This window comes from Phragmites australis, chromosome 9 (assembly GCF_958298935.1).
Source record: "Phragmites australis chromosome 9, lpPhrAust1.1, whole genome shotgun sequence".
Taxonomy (NCBI): Eukaryota; Viridiplantae; Streptophyta; class Magnoliopsida; order Poales; family Poaceae; genus Phragmites; species Phragmites australis.
The window spans coordinates 6,207,088-6,216,555 of NC_084929.1; the positions used below are offsets into that span (position 1 = coordinate 6,207,088).

The 9,468-nt window shown below is 40.7% G+C and overlaps 1 pseudogene; it reads left to right on the forward strand.

Annotated features, from left to right (window-relative positions):
* LOC133927962 (uncharacterized) lies at nt 1–6,287 on the forward strand (annotated as a pseudogene).
* The last annotated feature ends 3,181 nt before the right edge of the window (nt 6,288–9,468 follow it).

The window sequence follows — 9,468 nt, forward strand, 5'->3', positions numbered from 1 at the left end:
ATGTATTTCATGTGCAGGGACCTAAAGGCTGAAAAATTTCTTCTTGGAGTTGATGGGGCTTGGAAATTATGTGATTTTGGTTGTGTATCTACAAACCATAAGTGCTTTGATAAACCTGAGGAGATGGGCATTGAAGACGATAACATTAGAAAGCACACCACTCCTGCATATAGAGCCCCAGAGGTTTTTTAGACGAAAGGATATCCCCGCATTTATAGAAAGCGATGAAAGTCTTACAGGACTGGGTTACCAGCTCTAAAACACGGATACTTCAATTAGGTGCCGTATCCGTATCGGATATGCCTCCGATACGCGATACGCCTCCGATACGCGATGGATACGTATCGGAGAAGTATCAGAATAAAAATAAATAACATAATTCAGGATACTTGGGCCGATACGTATCAGCCAATCTTCACGATACGGCCCAGCCCAAGAGAGGTACTCCACGCAAACGGGCGTACATCAGGCGAACGAACTGGCGTTCCCTGCCCTAGCCATCTTCACTCTTCACGCACACGGGCGCATGCCACCGGCGTCGGTGAGGTGACTGGTTGTATGCACGACGGTGGCTACATACGCTTGAGACTGTTATGTTATTGACTTATTGTTATGCAATAGAGCTTTAAGTAAAACCTGAACTGCGAACTGATGAACTTTGAACTCTATCTCTATGGCTTATTGTTGTGAACTGCTATGTCAATTTCAATATATGTGAACTGCATATGTGCAGTAGCTATGTGCTAATTGTTATGCTATCTGATTCAATAAGGAGGCTGGCTGGAACTGGAAGGGGAAGGAACTCCTTGACTGTTGGTTACTTGGATCATTGGATTGGTTGTTGGAAAAGAGAAAAGAAACATCACAAGAACAAGATAATTTGTTCATACTACTATAGTTTATATGCACTATATTACTTTAAAAAAAATAGTAAAACGTATCCGCGTATCAGAGTTTTTGGGAAAATAGCGTATCCGCGTATCCGTATCGGCCCGATACCGATACACGTATCCGTATCGGTGCTACACAGGTTACCAGTTAACCAAGATCACAGAATGGAAACACAGAAGACCACAGCCGCCCTATTACAATATAGACTAAGAGAAACACTAGCAGACTGATTACAGAACCACTACATCAGACAAGTTGTTTGAGGATGGATGGAAATCCTTTGCCCAGTGCAGCACCCTTGCTGTAATTTGTTCCACCTTCATCTTATCATTCACCCTTAAAAGGAGCTTCCACTTCTGTAAGTAAGAAATGCCAGTGTAAACGACGTCAATAGGCGATTAGGGAAAACATGTTCAATAGCCATCTTGTTCCTAGTGCTCCAGAGAGCCCAAGCTAAACCTGCAAACAAAAAAAAACCTAGCATGTAATGAACACCAAAGATACCATCTATCCAACCTTGCAGCAGACTATCTACAGAAGTTGGTTGGCCCTCCCAACCAAAAACTTCCGCAAAGATGCACCACATAAAACGTGCCAACACACATTTGAAAAAAAATATGGTCAGCTGTTTCAATACAGCCACAAAGAACACAACACCCACTCCCTTGCCAGTGTCTCTTTTTCAGTTGGTAACCAGACTGCACCCTGTTCTGAAACAACTGCCACAAAAAGATCTTAATTTTCAGCGGTAACCTACATTGCCAGAGCTTATTGGCTAAGCTATGTGGGATACCCCTAGAAACAAGGAAATTGTATAAAGATCTGGTAGTGAATTTCTTAGAGGGAGAGAGAGCCCATTCCACACCATCCCTCTCACCCATGAGATGAACATCATGAAGTAACTCTTGTAAAGACTCCCATTCCTGATTCTCCAATTCTCCAAAAGTATTTCTGAAATCAATACCCCAATCATCTTCAGCACAATCTGCAACCTTAGCTTTAGGATTAGAGCACACAGCATATAATCTGGGGAATTGAATCCTCAAGGGAGTACTACCCAGCCACACATCATCCCAAAACTGAGTCAGGCACCCATTGCCTATACGATGTATAGCACCCCATTTGAACATATGCTTGACTTTATGAAGACCTTGCCAAAATTGAGAATCCCTAGCAGCTGAAGAGGTAAAAAAAATCACCATCGGGCATGTACTTAGCCCTAATCAGCTGACACCAATCCTCACTCCAGAGATTTAGATTGGAAATTTCGATTTTTAGCCCTTCCCCATGTCGTTGTACATATTTACTCACTGTAAGCTTGTTTACTTTCAGATGTGGGACTTGTACAGGAGGGAGGTTGTCAGTGAGAAAGTGGATATATGGGTAACTCTCTATGCAGCTATTATATTACATTCTGTTTTTCCTGCAAATTCATCTAATGCTACCAAATTGTAGTACACTATATGACCTATCGTACTACTGAGTTGCTATTGTTTTCTAATATCTGATTCTGATTAATTATTATTTGTTAATAATGCAATCAGTTAAGACGTGCTGTTTTTCAGGATCTTGGGTGTCTCTTGTATAGAATCTGCTACTTCAAGTCTGCATTTGATGGAGAATCAAGCTTCAAATACTTAATGGGAATTATCGTATCCCAGAAGTACCAAAAAGTACAGTTCTTCTGTTACAAGTCTGATCAAAGACATGCTTCATTCTTCTCCAGATGCGAGACCAGACATTACACAGGCAAGGGCTTTGCTTGATTAACCATTCACTTCCATGAATTTAGGTTAGTCTGAGTTAGTGCATGCTCCATGAAAGTGAAATGTAAAAGGCCTTCTGTTTCTCTATTGTTGACAATTTTCTGTTATAGGTGTGGTTCAGTGTTAATGAATTACTCCCTCCGTCCCAAAATATAGGGCGTATTAGGATTTGAAAAAATCTTCAAAAGTATACTTTGACAATTAATTTGTTTTGCAATATATTATCAATGGCTACAAAATCAATATTGTATTAAAAGATCTATGAAATACGGATCTATTGATATAACTTTTGTACATTAAAACATGCGTATAACTTGACTAATTGTTAGTCAAAATTTGCGAAGTTTGGCTTTTCCAAATCCTAATACACCCTAAATTTTGGGATGGAGGGAGTACTTCCTTTAGAGCTGCAACAGGATTTACCTGATGGATCGCCATCTGGATCAGCATTTGAATTGCATACTGCTGTGGATGAAGGTTTGCTTACTAGCATATTTTTATCCTTTTGGAAATGAAGCCACTGCTGCCTACTTGGTTACTTGCTTTCCTTTTCTGTTATAGCCACTGCTGCCTGTAAAAGGTTTCGCTAGATAAAGATTAGGAAGCGTATAGAAATGTTGTAGTGTGAAATCTCATATACTTCAATACAGGCAAGAACACTCTTTATTTTTCTCATATTTTTCTTCTCTAGGCCTCAGTTGTTTTCCTTTGCCTGGAAATTATTCATATATGTTTGTTTAATTACTAAATTTTGTTTCAGCACCAAGGAGACCACCTCAGAGTGAGACTTCAGACCTCAGCTCACAGGGTCCTTCAAAAGCCACAGAGAGTAAGGGTTATATGAGTGCATTTTGGTTAACTCAACACGCTCAGGAGCTAGCTTTTGTTGATGACAAGGGGTCAGCTTTTGATCAAGAGCCCATTAACCAACTCACTTTCAGAACACACCAACTCATAATACATATCGGAAGTCTCTGTCTGCATCTGTTGATAGTTCCCCTGAGGATTTTGAAATTAGGTTTTCTCATGATGGCTCAGAATATGGGCTAGAGAAAATCAAAACAGTGATAACAGAGAACAAAACCAGTGTACAAACTACCGCCTTCAACTCCTTCGTTGCAGACTTTGATAACATTAAAATGAACTCGCAGCACAGTGCTGGTAGTCTAAATATTACTAGAAAATTGAAAGAACAACAACTGGAAGCAGAAGTAACTTTACTCAAGGAACAGTTGAAGATAACAATCTTTGAGAAGGAAGAAGTTTCATTGAAGTTCGTTCGATAAGTTGTTTGCCATCTGCTCCTCACAGAGATTGACGGTGTGTTCGCCCTGTAGTGTGGTCTGTACTGTGATGTTTTCAGTGTCGTGGTGGATCCTTATCCTATGCTAAGGTGATACATTAGCTCTGGGACCAACGATACTAAATGATTGACAAGTTTTAATCACTTTTTAATTCCTGAACGGTGATATTCCTAGCATGTTTATTTTTTGAACAATGAAAATCATATCACGATTATCATGCATATACCAGGCATGCAAAGTTCTCTTCCAGTACCTCATTGCAATTGCTCTTGCTCCCTTCTTGTGATATCAAAACTATGAAGAATCATATTGGTTGGTTATAAAACATTTCCTGCGTACATTTAAGTATTTTTGCCGGTAGCAAAAGAAAATGACGTATTAGGGAGGATGCAATCAACCACGTTTAATGACCTAACTACCATCGGTATTACAAGTGATGTTGATCATATCTCTCTGAAGCGGTTGTTTTTCGTACTTTGTGAAGTTCATATGTAAACTATATGTTAAATGACCGTGTGTTGCAACGGATTTTGTAAGCTCATGCAATTCCGTGATACGATGAGGAAATCAGGCGTACCAAATGATATATACACAGACTCCCAAAACTTCATACAATCGGCCTGTGCTAGGTGCGGCTAAGTACTAGGCACATGACAAAAATAAACTCCACACGACAGTGGAAAAATTTGGGACTCTGGTACTCTGGCCGCTTAATTCTTTCCTTTCATTTGCTATATTCTATTTTTTCTTTCTCGTGGCTTCCTCAACCGATTCACCCCATATACAACATGCACAAGCTTCCATGGTGAAAGAACATCACATGTTTCAACCAATCATCAATATTATCTCATGAAAATATTCAGCTCCTGTTGCAACGCACGGGTATTTATCTATATTATCAAATATAGTTTGATTTAAGTCTTTCTTGTACACATGGAATTTCACTTGATTTTGCTTTTCAGAACATATTGTGTGATGCATTTGATAACCGTTGCATGAAGATACTAAAGGTCCAGGTATACTGTAGGGAAAGAGAGGTACAACCGTTCGAATCGCAGATACCAAAGAGAGCTAGAGCATTTCCAATATGTTTTAGGTGGTCAACTATATTATCATAAAATTTTTGGCTCCCGTTACAAAGCATGCACATTTAACTATGTGAGTACAATATACATCTCTTTAGCATTTTGATGTTGTTTCCAGTCTAACAATATCTCAATATTCTTTTGCCAGGGTTGTGTTACGTTTGTTATGGTGTCACCTCACTTTTACTTAACAATTTTTTAACATCTGTTGCAATGTACGAACATAAAACTAGTCATTAAAAAAAGCTGCACTTTCATCGTTCAAAAGAAAACTGCACTTGTTATCGTAAGCTCACTACCAGAAAAGCCGAGCACACAAAAATGGATGGTACACGGGGCCCTTTACACAGAAAAGATGAATTTCCCGTGTGCAAAAAAAAAAAATAGAGACACGGGGATGGGCGGGGTCGGGCGTCTGTTGTCGGGAGGGACGACAGCGGCGGACGGATGAGCGTTGGGGAGACGATAGCAGCAGGTGGACGGGCGTTGGTGGCGGGGCCGGAGGCGTCGAGAGTGGCCTCAATGGTTGCCAGGCGGATAGGCGTCGCGCGGTGGCCAGGGATGGCGGTGCACTTTGGCAGGGGTGGAACCCAATGGGCTGTGGGGGTGCGGATGCAATCTGGCCCAAAATAAAAATCAGTGCTAACCATAACTAAATCACACCTCCTAAATTGCCTGAAATTTAGGAGCCACGGGCGACAGGGTTAGAGGCGACAGTAGCTTTCGGGCAATAGGTTTAGAGGAAGGTCAGCGGCGGCGGGCCAGTCTGCGGAAGCGACGGGCGCGAGGGGTGGAGCGGCGAGACGGTAGGGACACTGCCGATCACGGGCGGTGGAGGACGATCGGTGGACGGTACCGGGGCAAGGCGAGCGGAGATGGCCCTGCAGAGGTGCGGTGGCATTTTCAGTGATGGGAGCACCTTCGTAGATGGGTGAAGAAGACAAGCGGAAGGCGAGGGAGCAGAGCTAGTGTAAAGAGGCTGGGACAGCGTTAGGAGGAGAGGTGTCGAGAGGTTGAAGACGGCTGTGATGCAACCGTCGTCTGAAAAACAAATCAGGCGGTTGAAATATTGCGACGCCCAAAAATAATTACCGTATATGCACCCCTTGACCCAATATCGTGCACCCATACAACAGGCTGAGCAACCAGCCAGGCAGCCCAGTTTTAAAGCTGCCAATAGCAACAACCAACAGGCCAAGCTGGCCAAAGGCCCATGCCCAGGCGTGACCACGTCCGCGTAAGTGAGGCTCGGCCGCCTCTGTCCCGATCGATCATCACGTTACCCTCCTGCTCGGCTCGCTTGAGGCTCGCCGCTGCCCGCTGGCACATCGCCTACTGCTCGGTTGCTCGCTGCCGGCCAACACCGTCATCGCCAAAGCCTGGAGGAGGGTTGGCCGCCGCCAAGACCGCCGCCCTTGGCCTCTTTCGGTGTCTTCTGTGTCCGTCCATTGCAAAAGGCAAGAAACATCCCGATGTTTCATGCTTCCTTCTGAAGTTTTAGCTCTCTCAATTATCAAATGTATTTCAAGCGAAGCACCCAATTTCGCAAGATAGATTTCAATTATAGAATTATTGGTTGTTGTTTGTCCAGATTGTAGGGTTAGGATTCAAATTGGGATTTTGGAGAATTGATGTGAAATTGCGAATCATAGGAAAATTTGCAGGCACTAGTTGGATGTATGTTCAGTTCCATCATATTGTTATTTTCTTTTCTATTCTTGTTTGTTGAACTAGAGAAATGATGAAATGAGTGCATATTTACATGATGTCTTGATTTTTATGACAGCATGCAATTAAAAATTGAATCATTTATAAATGACAGGTAAATTATAGAATGATTTTATAAAAGGGAAGCACTAGAACCAGGCAGTGCCAAAAATGCAAGGAATTCGTGCCTAGCTGATATCAATTAGGAAGAGGAGATTAAATATGATCCAACTGATATCACTTAATAGGTGTTTTTGAGCCATGAAGATTGTGAAAACATATTTGCGCAATTGTAATTCCAATGAGTACTTAAGCCACAGCCTAATTTGCTACGTGGAGAAATAAGAAATGAAAAAAGTTACCAATAAAACTATGGTTTGTCGTTTTATGAATATGAGGGGACGTATATATGAAAATTAAAAGGTAATTTATTTATTTATTGGATCATTCAATAATTGTTTCTTTTGAAAACTGAATTGTTTGTTCTCTTTTATTTATGCTGTTGAGGACGTTATGGTTGAATGTATTTTGCCTATACAGGTCATCTTTTGTTCATGATTTTGGCATTCTTTCCTTCTCTACACTACACTTAATCAATATTATTACAGTTGTCTTCATTTTGGTCAACACTTTTATCTCTACTTCACTCTCATTGCACATCGCTATCGCTTATGTTAAACTATTGATGTTAAAAATTGACAGTGGCATTATTATATAGACAATGTTGCTTAAAACCTGTATATATTGTTATTCTTGTAGTAAAATGATGCATCCCCTCCATTTCGCTCTAGTTTCTCCTCTACACAAAGGGTTTCTAAAGGAGAGGGCTCGAGAGAGATGAGAGCGAGAGAGGGGCGAAGAAGAGATGGAGGAGCGTGTTATGGCTCCGTGTGTAAAATGGATATACCTCTATGTTAGCCTACAGTGTTCCGCTGTATAAAAAGAATGTCTCGTGTGCCTGCCAAATGACACTTGAGGAATCATTGTATGTACATCGTGGGTGTCTCCCGTATGTCGCTTTTGCCACATGGGAAACATCAAAATTTTACGCGTGCCACACAAAAACACTAGGGGAATTCACATTTTTGGTAGTGTCTAACCTTAAAGCTCAGCAAAGCGAGAGGTCGTTCGGTCAATTAGAAGGAGAAGTCCGATGGACCGAGTACAGTGCACTACATTTTTGTAAAAAAGATGATCCCGAAAACCGCTAGGGTTTTGTGGGTTTGTGAAAAGCAAAAGCCTACTCTCGCATAATCAGGTTTTGTGGTTGCGATATTGTTACAAAGCTACCTGCAATTGATGTTTCGGAAAAGATTTGCACGCATTTCATTAAGGTAGAATGCAGGAGTTGCACATCAGACATAGCAACTCCTTAGGTCCTTTTTTAGTGAAAAAGAAAACCCACTTTTGCTCCAATAGTCAAGACCTAATTTCGGACCTGTCGAAACGCGGAGTGGTGAAAGATTGCTTTCATAGAACTAATGTTAGGTGGTAAAGTTGACCTGGAATACATATGCTTTCATAGTAATTCACATTTCCGTATCGAGAACATGACAGTTCCGATCGAGAGGATTGAACGGTCCAAATCATATGTTTACTATTTTCACCTTAACAAACATTCTGGACCGACACGCTCGCTTCTTTCGTATACCGCATCAGTGTGATTGAAATGTGGGCGTGGGAGGAGGGTTATTTTTTTCTCCTGCTGCCTACTACAAGGAGCAAATATTGTCGCATCCGGTCTCAATCAGCCCAGGAGTTGTTCCTGAATCCTGCGAAAATTGGACTGTTTCTTTCAAAATTTCCTCGAAGTATTTAATATTTGAATCTAAATTTCGTGGTGATTCATTGAAAGAAAAATTCCTGTTATCCTACCCACTCTCGGTTTTCCAATACATCTAGGCATATAACATTTATCATGTCAAACTTCTTTAAAATTAATGACGACTTCTTAATTTTTCTCTATTTAATACTGAAAAACATGTGATCTAATATTTTTTTCTTAATTTTTCACTACGTGGTCCAATGACAGCGAGGCCTTGATGCCACCATGAACCATGACTTGATAATCGGACATCATTAGCAGATCAATTCACAACATTATATCAGCTAAGGTATGTTTCTTTTAGTTGGACTAAGGGATCTCTAACGATAAGGTTTCATGAGGAAAGGTGTGGCTACCTTTGATGGAGTGCCATGTAAATGCGGTATTAATTAAGTTTTTTTGTTTACATAAAAGCAATATTTTGGTGACTTAGAAACTCAAATACATGGTACCAACACTTCTGTGTATAAAGAGGATTTTGAGTAATCTTTATATAGGTGCGTACCAAATCAATAGCTTAAGCCGGTCTTTAGTTGCTTAATCCCAGCGAAAAGAGTATGCTTAGTGCTTATCCGTCTCCTCTACGAGTTCGAATTGTTAATATTATTTTGGGAAAAATATTCATCTCGAAAGTAGAGTTGTAGCAATTATAATATCTAGCCACACAATTTAAGTACAATTTAAGTGGGCCACCTTTTTAGTTTATTTTTGTTAGATCCCAATTCAATTGGCACGTATTCCCTCAATTTCATAATATAGGACGCAGTTTGACTTGACGTGTTCTTCAGCACTTGACACTAATCATATGTTTCTCTTATAGTACATTGCTCATTATAACAAATTTATGCCCCTAGGAAACTACGTTCAAATACAAATGTAACGGTACAATT